Genomic DNA, 12,593 nt, shown 5'->3' with positions numbered 1-12,593 from the left:
TCAACGAGGGGAAGTTGAAGCAGCACCTATACCAACCTAACGGGTAAGGCAGCCAGTCTGGCTCGAATAATCAGAAGAATAATTCATCTCGGCCGCCATTGGGAACAATAAACATTATCTTTGCTACATCTGGCAAGATTGGTTCATATCCCACCAGGGTGATGGCAGTTTCGCACTCCCAGGCTGAGGAGTTAGGTGCGAAGCCGATGAGGTTAAAAGTGAATGTGCCCATCTTGGGATTTTCAGGGGAGGATAAGGCTGGGACCATCCAACCCCATGATGATGCCCTGGTAGTCACTTTGAGGATAGGGGATTACGACGTCAAGAGAGTGATGATTGACCAGGGCAGCGGGGCAGATATTATGTACCTTGACTTATTTAAGGGGCTGAAGTTGAAATTGGGGGATCTCACTCCTTACGACTCGCCGTTAATAAGTTTTGAAGGGAAGGCCGTTATACCAAAGGGACAAATTCGGTTGCTCATACAATCTGGCTCAGAAACGGTGGAGGTGGATTTTATCGTGGTCGATGCATATTCCCCATACACGGCCATCCTTGCCAAGCCTTGGCTGCACGCTTTGGGTGCTGTCTCCTCCACCTTGCATGTTAAGGTAAAGTTCCCTTTGGGGGAATACATTGAAGAAATTTCGGGCAGCCAATCAGTAGCCAGGCAGTGCATATCGGCTGCAGTACTACATCAGGCCGAAATGGAGTTCTCGGCCTCGGTTGTGAAGGACTTATAGCAATTAATGACTCTGGATGCACTCGATACGGTGGCAGCAGAGGAAGCTACATGCGAAGACTTGGAGAAGTTTCTGATAGCCGATGATCCTGAAAGGTTCTTTCAAGTTGGCGTCCGTTTACCGTACCAAGAGAAGATGGAGTTGTTGGAGTTTTTGAAGAACAACATCGATGTCTTTGCCTGGGATCCCTATGAGGCTCCGGGGGTAGACCCAAGCTTCATTTGTCATCATTTGAACGTCAACTCTGCTATTGTTCCTAGAAGGCAGCCACCTCGGCGTTCCTCCAAAGAGCACTCCGAGGCTGTTAAAGAGGAAGTGCTCAAGCTCAAGAGGGCCAGGGCTATAAAAGAAGTTTTCTACCCAGAGTGGTTGGCGCACACGGTCGTGGTGAAAAAGAAGAACGGAAAGTGGAGAGTATGTGTGGACTTCATAGATTTAAACAAAGCTTGCCCAAAAGACTTGTTCCCTATGCCACGCATCGATCAGCTTGTGGATGCCACGGTCGGACATCCTCGGATGAGCTTTTTGGATGCCTTCCGGGGTTATCACCAAATTCCATTGGCGGCAGAAGATTAGGAGAAGACTGCTTTTATTACTCCAACAGGGAACTATCACTACAAGGTTATGCCGTTCGGATTGAAGAATGTTGGGGCTACTTACCAAAGGATGATGACTAGAATGTTTGAGTTGCAACTTGGAAAGACCGTTGAGGTATATGTGGATGATATGGTAGTGAAGAGTAAGACAATACCTTCGCACATGAAAGATTTAGACGATACTTTTCAAGTACTTAAGAAGTACAAGCTGCGCTTCAACGCCTCAAAGTGTTCTTTTGGTGTGAGTTCCGGAAAGTTCCTAGGTTATATGGTTACTCATAGAGGGATAGAAGTGAACCTGGCACAAGTCAAAGCCATTCAAGGTTTACAGCCACCCCGAAATCCAAAAGAAGTTCAGAAGTTGACTAGAATGATCGCTGCTCTCAGCAGGTTTATCTCTCGGTCAGCTGACTGATGTAGGCCTTTCTTCCAACTGTTGAATAAATGGAAAGGGTTCCAATGGTCCGAAGATTGCATTGTAGCCTTCTAGCAGCTTAAGGAATATCTTTCCCGGCCACCCATTATGTCTCGGCCTGAGGTAGACGAGATCCTGTTTGCGTATCTGGCAGTGGCCATCCATACGATCAGCCTAGTCCTTGTAAGGGACGACAGTGGGGTGCAAAGACCGGTCTATTATGTCAGTAAATCCTTGAATGAAGCTGATGTGCGTTACCTACTTTTGGAAAAGGCACTTCTAGTCGTAGTTCATGCCACGCGGAAGCTTCCTTACTATTTCCAATCCCACACCGTTATGGTTCTAACCCAACTACCTCTCAAGTCAGTATTACGTAGTGTTGACTACTCCGGAAGGGTGGCTAAATGGGGAACTATTTTGGGAGCCTTTGATATCAAATACATGCCAAGCACCTCGGTGAAGGGTCAGGTTCTCGCAGATTTGGTGGCAGAGTTTGCTGAACCCTTGTTGGAAGAAACTATGAAGGAATCACACATGGATGAGAAATCAGTTGGCATGATTACGAACAAAGGACCTCTGATTTGGAAAGTGTCCGTAGATGGCGCAGCTAACCAAAAAGGGTCTGGTGTCGGACTTGTGTTGATATCCCCTGAGGGAATTGTCTTCGAAAAATCTTTGAGGTTAGCGTTCTCGGCGACTAATAACGAGGCCGAATACGAAGCAGTCTTGGTCGGCATGAACATGGTGCGTAGGATGGGTGGAAAGGAAGTTCATATGTTCTCGAATTCTTAGTTAGTGGTCGGCCAAGTGATAGGGACCATGGAGGCTAGGGATCCAAGAATGCAAGAATACTTGACCCTGGTCAAATGTTTACAATCTATATTCTATTCCTTTATCCTTTCTCACGTTTCTAGATGTGGGAATACACATGCAGACTCGTTGGCTACCTTGGCGACATCCTCGGCTCTATGCTTACCTAGGATTATCCTAGTCGAGGATTTGCTAGAGCCGACTCTCACCACTGTTAGTGCAGCCCATGTCCATCTGATAAGGCCTGGACCTAGTTGGATTGACCCTGTAGTATCTTTTCTAAAAAGCGACATTCTTCTCGAGGACAAGTCTGAAGCAGATAAGATCCGTCGAAAGGCCCCTCGTTTCTAGCTATCCGAGGATCAGAAGCTGTATAAACGCTCCTTCTCCGGACCATACTTGTTATGCGTGCACCCCGAGTTAACGGATGCGCTTTTGGAAGAATTGCATGAGGAAATTTGTGGAAGCCATACTAGGGGAAGGTCCTTAGCCCATAGGGCTTTAACTCAGGGATATTGGTGGCCCAATATGCAGAGGGAAGCTCAGGATTATGCAAGAAAGTGTGACCAGTGCCAAAGGTTCGCTCCCAACATTCATTAGCCCGGGGGAGCCCTTAATCCTCTGTCCAGTCCTTGGCCTTTCGCTCAATGGGGATTGGACATAGTAGGGCCTTTTCCGAAGGTTGTAGGAAACAAAAGGTGGCTACTTGTGGGAACCGACTATTTCACCAAATGGGTCGAGGCTGAACCCTTAGCAAATATTAGGGACGTCGATTCCAAGAAGTTTATTTGGAAGAATATCATCACTAGATTTGGGGTACCACACACAATCATTTCGGACAATGGTGTTCAATTTGATAGTAGAGCTTCTAGGAAGTATTGTAGTGACATGGGCATCATAAACAGATACTCCACACCGGCTTATCCTTAGGGAAATGGGCAGGCCGAGGCCGTCAACAAGGTCATAGTCAGTGGACTCAAGAAAAGGTTGGACGATGTGAAGGGCAGATGGGTAGAGGAGCTACCACATGTCTTATGGACGTATCGAACTACGCCGCGCAGGTCCACTGGAGAAACACCATTCTCTATGACTTACGGAGCCAAGGCGGTGTTACCCTTAGAATCTGGTTTCCCCACTCTAAGGACGAGTTTTTTTAGTCCGGAAAGTAATGATGGCCTCTTGGAGAAAGGCCTGGATTTAGTTGAGGAACGGCAAGAGGCGGCCACGGTCCAAATGGCTTATTATCAGCAGAAGCTTAAACGAGGGTATGATGCCCACGTAAAGCTAAAGCCGCTAGCGCCTGGGGATCTGGTGTTGAGAAAAGTTGTGGGTATTGCCAAAAACCCAGCATGGGGAAAGCTCGGACCAAATTGGGAAGGACCCTATCGGATCATCTCTTTAGCGGGCATAGGATCATATCGACTAGCTGATCTAGATGAAAAAATTGTACAACGCCCTTGGAATGTAAACAACCTCCGAAGTTATTATTATTAATAAAAGGCACTTTTATCATTCGCAGTTCAATTTATGAATATGTATTTGGGTTTATCTCTTACTATTATCAAGTATCAAACAAAAACTTGGTAATGCATGGTTCTCGGACCACATACCTTGTAGAAATTGATATATTATCAAGTATCAAACAGAAACTTGGTAATGCATGGTCCTCAGACCACATACCTTGTGGAAATTGATATATTATCAAGTATCAAACAGAAACTTGGTACCTTGTGAAAATTGATATATTATCAAGTATGAAACAGAAACTTAGTAATGCATGGTCCTCAGACCACATACCTTGTGGAAATTGATATATTATCAAGTATCAAACAAAAACTTGGTAATGCATGGTCCTCGGACCACATACCTTGTGGAAATTGATATATTATCAAGTATCAAACAGAAACTTGGTGATGCATGGTCCTTGGACCACATACCTTCTAAAAATTGATATCTTATCATTTGTTAAACAGAACCTTAGTTAGACTGGGTCCACAGACCTTCTACTTTGGGGAAATTAACATCTTGAGTTACAAATTCTTAAGCATCAAGCAGAAAGTTGGTAATGTAGGGTCATGGACCCCATACTTCGGTGAAATTAAAGTTTCAAGTTACAAAGTTTGTTGAACCCATACTTACCATCAAAACAAAGTTTGTTTATGTCAGGTTCTTGAACACTTTACTTTAGAAATGCTAGCAAAAATCCATGTCGTGTTAATGTCGAGATTTTGGTGAAGTATTTTTGATCACTTCATGCCTCAAATTGAATTCTTAGTTAGCTTGTTAAGCGTTATCGTTGCGTTGCACATGTTTTACTCTTAAGGTGTAATTTGTAAAGCACAAGTTAAGCATGTGTACTATTATTTAAAGTTACGATAGTTCAACTATTGGAGCTGGAGTTAGTTGTTCCATTCTTTCTTTCTTTGTGTGCTAATGAGAGCTCTTATGATAAAAACAAAAATAACATAAATACAATTCAAATGAAGATCAAACAAGACAGATTTTCATTAATTGTTCTTGATAAACATTACAAAGAAAATCTTAATTACAAAAAAAGAAGTCCTAGGTTCGGCCTTAAGCTTTTGGAGGGGGGTCTTGCTGGGAAGTACTGGTGGCCTCGGTGCTTTTTAGTTCCATTTCAAAGGAAGACAAGACTTGTTTTCCTTTGTTTGCTGCAGTTGGTGGAGGGACGATGGGCTCAGCACTTTGACTTAGGGCCTTCTCAACACCTTCACCATGTTCCTTCTCTTTATTGGAACTTGTAGGTCCTGTAGGAGCTGGAATGGGCTCTGGGATCACTGAAGGGGGCGCAGAAGCGACAGCAGGAGGCTCTTCTATCTCCTGTATGTCCAGGGGAAGCCAAATGTTCTCGGGCCTCCTCAGCTCGGAAGTTGAAGGGATCTCTGCTGTAGTTAAGGCTTCCCCCCAAACCTACTGGCAGTATTCTCAGCATAGAGCCGCAAACTCCTCTGTCAGCTGGTTTTCTGTGGCTGCCACCCCTTCGTCGTAAGCAGCCTTCTTCGTGGCCTCTAGCGAACCCTTGAAGGTACGAGCTTTGTCCTTCATCTTCGCAAGCTCCTTCTTAAAGTCAAAGCAGTCTTGCTGAGCTTTAGAAGCTCTTCATCCTTTTGATGAAGAAGCTTGCGCTGCCCCTCCACTTGGGTCTTCATGGTCCTTAGACTGGCCTCAGCGCCGTCTCTTTCTCTTTTTAGACCCACCAGCTGAGAAGTGAGCTTCTCGTTTTCGCGAGGGCCTGGCCTAGGGACTTCTCGGTCTGCAACCGAAGCTCTAGCTCCAGTCCAGCTTTCTTCCGAGAATCCTCCACGAACTTCTCGGTAGCAAAGACTTCCTGGACGGCCTGTGACAAAGTATCCAAGGGTTAAATTCATAAAAATGTCTACTAACAGTTAGATATTATGAAAAACGAAGTGAAGATAAGGTGTGAAATTTACCAGGGCCAAGTCCCTTTTTAGTGAAAGGAACAGATGGGGCTGGCTCATCTTCTCCAGGGCTTCCATGTCCTTAGGCAACAGAAGGGGACGTTCCAATACATCGGCCAGGTGGAGGGCATGGCCTTGTTGGAACGCACTAATATTGGACTAGCAAGAGATTGGTGCCCCGTCCAGCTTAAGCTCGGGAGACCAGGTAGTCGATGCTCGGCGCACTTCGGCAAGATCCCTTATCTCCTCGCTTTCTACTAAAGGAGCACGTCCTTTGCCTTTATCAAGTTTTTGCTGCTGGGGTTGCTATTGTTGTTGTTTCAGCTTCTTCTGTCTTTCCCCATCAGCCTCCTCGGCCTCTCCCTTCCTCTTCTTCTTGGGCTCCTCAATGGGAGGTTTAGGATCGGATGGAGGGACTTGAGATCCCCCTGCTCCTTTCTTAGCGACTCTCTCACCCCTCTTGTGCATTAGTCCTTTTAGCACATCCATTTCTTCCTCTTCGGAGCTGGAGTTGGGGCGGGCAACTACCAAACCTACGATCTCGGAAGTCTCGGCGGGCTCGTCCTCCTCGTCCGAGAGTACGACAAACAGGTTCCCTCGGGGCCTTTGGACGTCCTCAAGTTGGAACTGGTCTATTTCCTCGTCCAACGAGTGCAGCGAGGAGGCTTGTTCTTCTTGGATGGCGGTCGTCCGGGAGTGCGCCGAGAGTGGAACTACCGCAATAGGGCGTGTGTACAGGATGGTATTGGGTTCATCTGGAATATCGTGATCGGAGAGAAAGTGCGGTCTTGCTACGTTTATTCTTCTACGTCGCCTGTCCCCCGCGATAATCACGTTTTCTATCTCCTGGAAGTCCACCGATATAGGATCGTATCCTAATATCAAATGTGCGGCTCTGACTTGTAAATCTTTGCTCACGAAGACTTTTGAGTGGAGGACGCGGTTTAGGTTGGCGATGTTGCAAAAGCTCAGGCGTGGGCGTACGTGCTGTTTATCTGTGAGAAAAAGACATCCGAAAAGGACATGGTCAGACTGGTGATAAACATCAAAGCAAAAGGAAACAATGTGCGATAAAAGTTGAAAAATGGTAAAGGTAGTAGGATTGAATTAGGGGTTAGTAAATCTAATTCCTAAGAAGTCACACCTGGATCTCCCCATTCGACTGGGCAGTGGGGACCGTCATACTAGTTCCCTGAGGCGATGAGGTAGTCGTCCTTCATGCCTTTGTTGGATTTGGGCAGACACGAGATCAACCTAACTACACTAGACCGTGACTTAATGTAATAACCTACGTTTTTAAGTTTGTGGCATTCGTACATGAAGGCAACATCGTGCCATGTGAGGTTCAAGCCCATCTGCTCATTTAGAGTGTCGACACTTCCTAAGACCCTAAACACATTTGGTGCGCACTAGTCTGGGCATAACCTATGGTTGCGGAGGTATTTTCTAGTCACACTTCTCATAGGGAGAGTCATTCCACCTTCTATGAAGGCGATCATGGGAATGATGACTTCCCCCGTTTTTCTAGCGCCTCATACGGCTTCTACCGGGTAGTATTTTAGACCTATGTCATTAGGAATCTGATATTTAACCCTAAACCCTTCCATACCAGCGTCGGTATCTACTAGGCACTTGAACCTACCCATTTAAGAGAGGTGAAAATACAAGTTTTGAGAAGAAAAAAGTTAAGAGTGAAGCTGAGGACAGAATCTGAGAAGGAAGGAGCAAAGAAAGCAAGAACTTACGGGGTTTGGTTATGCAAGTCTTCACGAGTTTCTGGAGGGAAAAGGCGATGGCTGGTACTTAGATATGATTGATTTCTAAAGAAATGAATGAAGGCGCGGGTTCCCAAGCGTTTTGACATGCGGGAGGTGGCCTCGAAATTAAATTTGTCCCGCTCAAATTTTCAGGAGGCGACCTGGACCGTTAGATGTTCATCTCACCGTTGAACGTGGGGAACAGGATGTAACTTGCAGTCATAAATGCGCGCACTCCGGGTTTCGAAGCGTCAAAAGCGTTTTTAGGGAACGAAAGGACCCACACACGCGTGACAGTTTATAAAGCGTGCAGGAGGTACTCTGGTTGGATCAAAACTCTATTTCTCTCATCGGATGGGGGAAAAATAAAGTTTTGAGGGGCTATTGTGGGGGGTAAGATTTATAAAATAAACAAATGGGTCGTAGGCTTGATTAATTGGTACCAGTTTGTTTTTGTCATTGGGCTCTTAAGCCCACGGGTCAACCTACGCTACAGACATTGGAGGAACCGTCCGAGGATGAATGTCTCCTCGGATGGGCCCGGCGAACACCTTGGGATTTGCCAAGAAGATTAAAGGCAGAGTTTTAAAAAAACTATTGGGTAAAAGGGGGATCCAAGTACCCTCTAGATGCAACGGTGTGATAGAAATATCTGAGAAAAATGTTGCTACCTCCACATTAAAGACCCTGCACCTACCTCCTTGACTGCATTAATGGGAAAATGACCCCTGAACAGTAGAATTCAACTTTCCTGCTATTATTTAAAGACTTCAAGAAGGTGGTGGAAGGAGAAAGTATCAAAATGATCAGATTTGTGTGACACGTGGACGAATAGGGAAAAAGAAGGAGTATTTAAGAAGAGAAGAGAGGAAAGAAAAGGGGATCGGTCAGTTAGCTAAAAAAGAAGGAAGAACTGTACTTTTTGGTATATAAAGAGAAGCAATATACAAATCGTCCTCGGCTTACGTCCGAGGAGGTTCCCTTGTCATATTTGTTTATCATTTGCAAAGATTGTGGCATTCTAGCCTGCTTATCAAGTTTCCAATACCCCTAAACTGGATTTCAAACCCACACTCTACAAATCTTATTGTTTAAGGCTCATTGGGCCTGAGCCCACGTTTGTCCTTGGGTCCAAGTGCAATTGTGCGCTTATAATATCCTAGTAGTCTGTCAACTCCCAATACTCAATTTTGCACTTTTGTTTAATAAAAGTCAATCCATAAAAAAAAAATAGAGAGAGAGATTGCACCAAATAATAATAATAATAATAATAATAATAATAATAATAATAAAAAAGGTTCACATTAAAGTAACTAAGAAGTGCCCCATGGGTGTTGCAAGCGGCAAAATGAAATCTATATATATAGGCAAAGCTGATAGAAGATTCAATTAAGTTTCAAATCAAAATTCAATTAGAATTGAATTTTGCATGACGTATCCCATCTAATCTAATTTTTAAAATTTTTGTGTCAAGTAAGTTAATTTAATGTAAAAATTGAATTTTAATTAGAGTTTAATTTTGCGCCATGTGTTCCATTTGATCTAATTTAAAAAAAAAATTATGCCAAATGAATTAATTTAATGTAGAAAGTGAAAATTAAATATAAATAAACCATAAAAAAAACATAATCATATATAATGGGAAATTTAATTATGGAATAAAATTTAAATTTCAATTAAGAAATGTGATAAGCCAAGATTTTAATAGAAAATTTAAATATAAATAAATTTTGAATTTAATTTATATATATATATATATATTTAAACAATATCGTGTAATGTATGGTTTAAAAAAAAAAAGCTAATACAATGTATAACTTGAACTTCTTCTAAAAAAATGTATAATTTGAACTGTATAATAATTGTACTCATACATATGCACGGAGTTATACACTAGTTATATTACGAGAGATAGTTTGGTAGTATGTCAACTCCCAATGCTCAATTCTGCACTTTTGTTTAATAATAGTCAATCCATAAAAAATTTAAAAATAAAAAATAATTAAGAGAGAGATTGTTGCAAATAATAATAATAACAATAATAAGGGTACATTTAAGAATCCTTAGAGCATTCACATCAAATGTGCTAAAAATTTAGCTTTTAACATCTCAAAAGCTATTTTATCTATTTTACCTCTTCACTTTACTACACACTCTACATCAAATCTTCTATTTTTACATACAATCCATTAAAATAATATAAACAACCCAACATATTAAATTATTAATTTCTCTATAACCTTTCTGTCTCTCACTTCTCCCTCTTCCTCTCCAAACCATGAAAATAAATGAATTAAATAATAGTAGCGCAACATGCTACAATGGTTGACTATTAGTAGTTGATCACGGTAGCATGTTGCTTAATTTTTTTAGCTTTAGCACCTTTGATATAGCATGTATTTTGGCGTTTAAAGTGCTAAAAATAGCTTTTTAGTGGTTTTACAACCACCACTATGAATGCTCTAATTGTATAAATTAAAGATTGATAAACTCTCAATTAAGAGAGAGAACTTATTGATTCATGCTTATAAATTTTTGGATTTTTTTTCTTATTTACTGCATACTTCTTCATTTTTTAACTTATGAGAAAAGGCCAATAAAGATTTAGTCTTTGGAAATTGTCTTGTAAAAAACTAAAGTGTTTTCATCTTAAAAATTTTAAATAAAATAAGACAAAAAGACTTGCTCATTTTTAAGTAAAATATTGTTAACATCATTTTTTCTTCCAATTTGGGACTAGTTTTATTATAAGAAAGACTTCAGATAATTCGATTATTAGGATAATGAAAGTTTGAATCTTGAATGTCTTTATTAAAAACATTAAAATGTGTTAGTCGAGCTACAAGGCTCTTGACTTGTTGAAAGTCTTATATTGAAAAAATAAAATGAACTTTATATTTCTTTCTCTATGAATACACTTGTTCAAAGTCCCAATAAAGGAGGATGTTATGCTTGTTGTCTTTAAAGAAGAAACATTCATTGTTGTCTTCATCTTCTCTTTGTTTTAAAATTCTCTCGCAAGCTCTTCTTCTTCAGCAATCCAATCGCCACTTATGTCTTCTCTCACAAAGCTCGGCGGTCCAATTGCCACCTATGTCTTCTCTCACAAAGCTCGACTTCGACGTGATTCATGCAATCATGTTGAGGCTGAATTGATGTTTATGTACTTAAAAGATCATATTGGAGTGTGAATTCTAGCCCAAACCTTCTTAATCTACGAGAGAGAGAGAGAGAGAGAGAGAGAGAGAGAGAGAGAGAGAGAGAGAGAGAGAGAGAGAGAGAGAGAGAGAGAGAGAGAGAATATTGGCCAAGTGGTTGGGCACTTGGTCTCAAAGTGTTTGTACTAGCTTCAACTAGGTGTACTCCCCAGTTCGAGTCCAGGTACCTGCACTTTAAAAAAACTCTTGGGCTAGTGATTTACCCCACTAGGGTCCGTCCGTCACGAACGGTGATTAATCTCTAGTTGAAAACTTTAAACTAAAATATCTCAATTCATGTATTGTGCTATTGTTCATAAATTACTTTTTGTTTAAAGGCTATTGAACTTCACGAAAAAGTGTTCTAATCAAGTTTCACTATGTTGAGCCCAATGTGAGTGCTCTAAGTGGTGAAGGATTTTTATTGTAGAACGTAAAGTTATCTTCGCTATCAGGCAAGAAGAAAACACATCAACCCCAAATGGCATCGTGGTAGTTTTTGAGGATGACGATTTAAGGAGCTGGTGACAACCATATATCCAATGAACTTGACTCAAGTCTTTAGAGGAGAAAATGCAAATACCAAAGTTGTAATAATGGTCAATTTTGGTATCAACAGTTTAGGAACATGCACTTTTCTTGACAAACATTTCTAATCGAAAATTAAATTTTCCATTAAATTTGATGGAAATCTTAGTGTGCAAATTCTTTATTACCCATAGTTAAGGAGGGAAATAACTAAATTTTTTAGTTTTGAGTGACAACTACATCATAGTTTGGGAAACAACAACTTTCAATTTTTGCGTAATATGTTTAATTAATTTAATGCAAAAATATAAAACTTACCCTTTAAGCTTAAGCAAAATTCATTTCAATCATCTAAGTTTACTTTCGTTCAATTAAGTCTTCTAAATTTTAAATTTGTTTGGTTAATACTTTCCATCCACTTCTGTTAACTAGTTATAACCGTTATTCGTCCAAATTTGATTTTTTTTTTTAGTGTTTGTTTTTTTAATTTAAAAAAAATTATATTTAAAAAAAATAGAAAAAAGAACAGACCAGGTTGCCTAGATCAGTGTGAATGAAGCAAGACTATGGGCAACACAACCCAATTAGCAACACAATCACTTTTGGTCTCACCCTCTTCTCTAGGAAAAAGTATTTTATATCAAATTTTATCACGTCATTCAAATTAAAACACAATAAATAAGAGACATATATGCAAAAATAATTAATCACTAACACATGTTTTTCAATTATTAATGGGTTAGTTATTTTTTGCTAACATTTCTCACACTTATTAAATTTTGATACTATTGACATAATATCATTTGATACCAAATACCATATTCTTGTAAAGAATACCTGACTTTAGTCATTTGTATAGAGATTTAGGCCATTACTGTGAGAAGGTAAATTCACATGTAGCAAAACTGAAATCCAACATCACTGTAGAAATTAGATTTGATCGTCTCCAATGAGGGACACCAATGCTTCTATGCAAATTACTGAAGTCATTGACTCACAACGCATTCCAAGTGGGAACATAGCAAAGGATCAAACCACCTCTCTTTTGGCCTCATCATTGTTAAAAATTAAAACTATAAAAGCACCCTCTCCTAGCAACGATGAGAC

The sequence above is a fragment of the Castanea sativa genome, chromosome 3, assembly GCF_040712315.1.
Source record: "Castanea sativa cultivar Marrone di Chiusa Pesio chromosome 3, ASM4071231v1".
Taxonomy (NCBI): domain Eukaryota; kingdom Viridiplantae; phylum Streptophyta; class Magnoliopsida; order Fagales; family Fagaceae; genus Castanea; species Castanea sativa.
The sequence above is the reverse complement of the archived record's forward strand: the minus strand, read 5'-3'. Positions refer to the sequence as shown.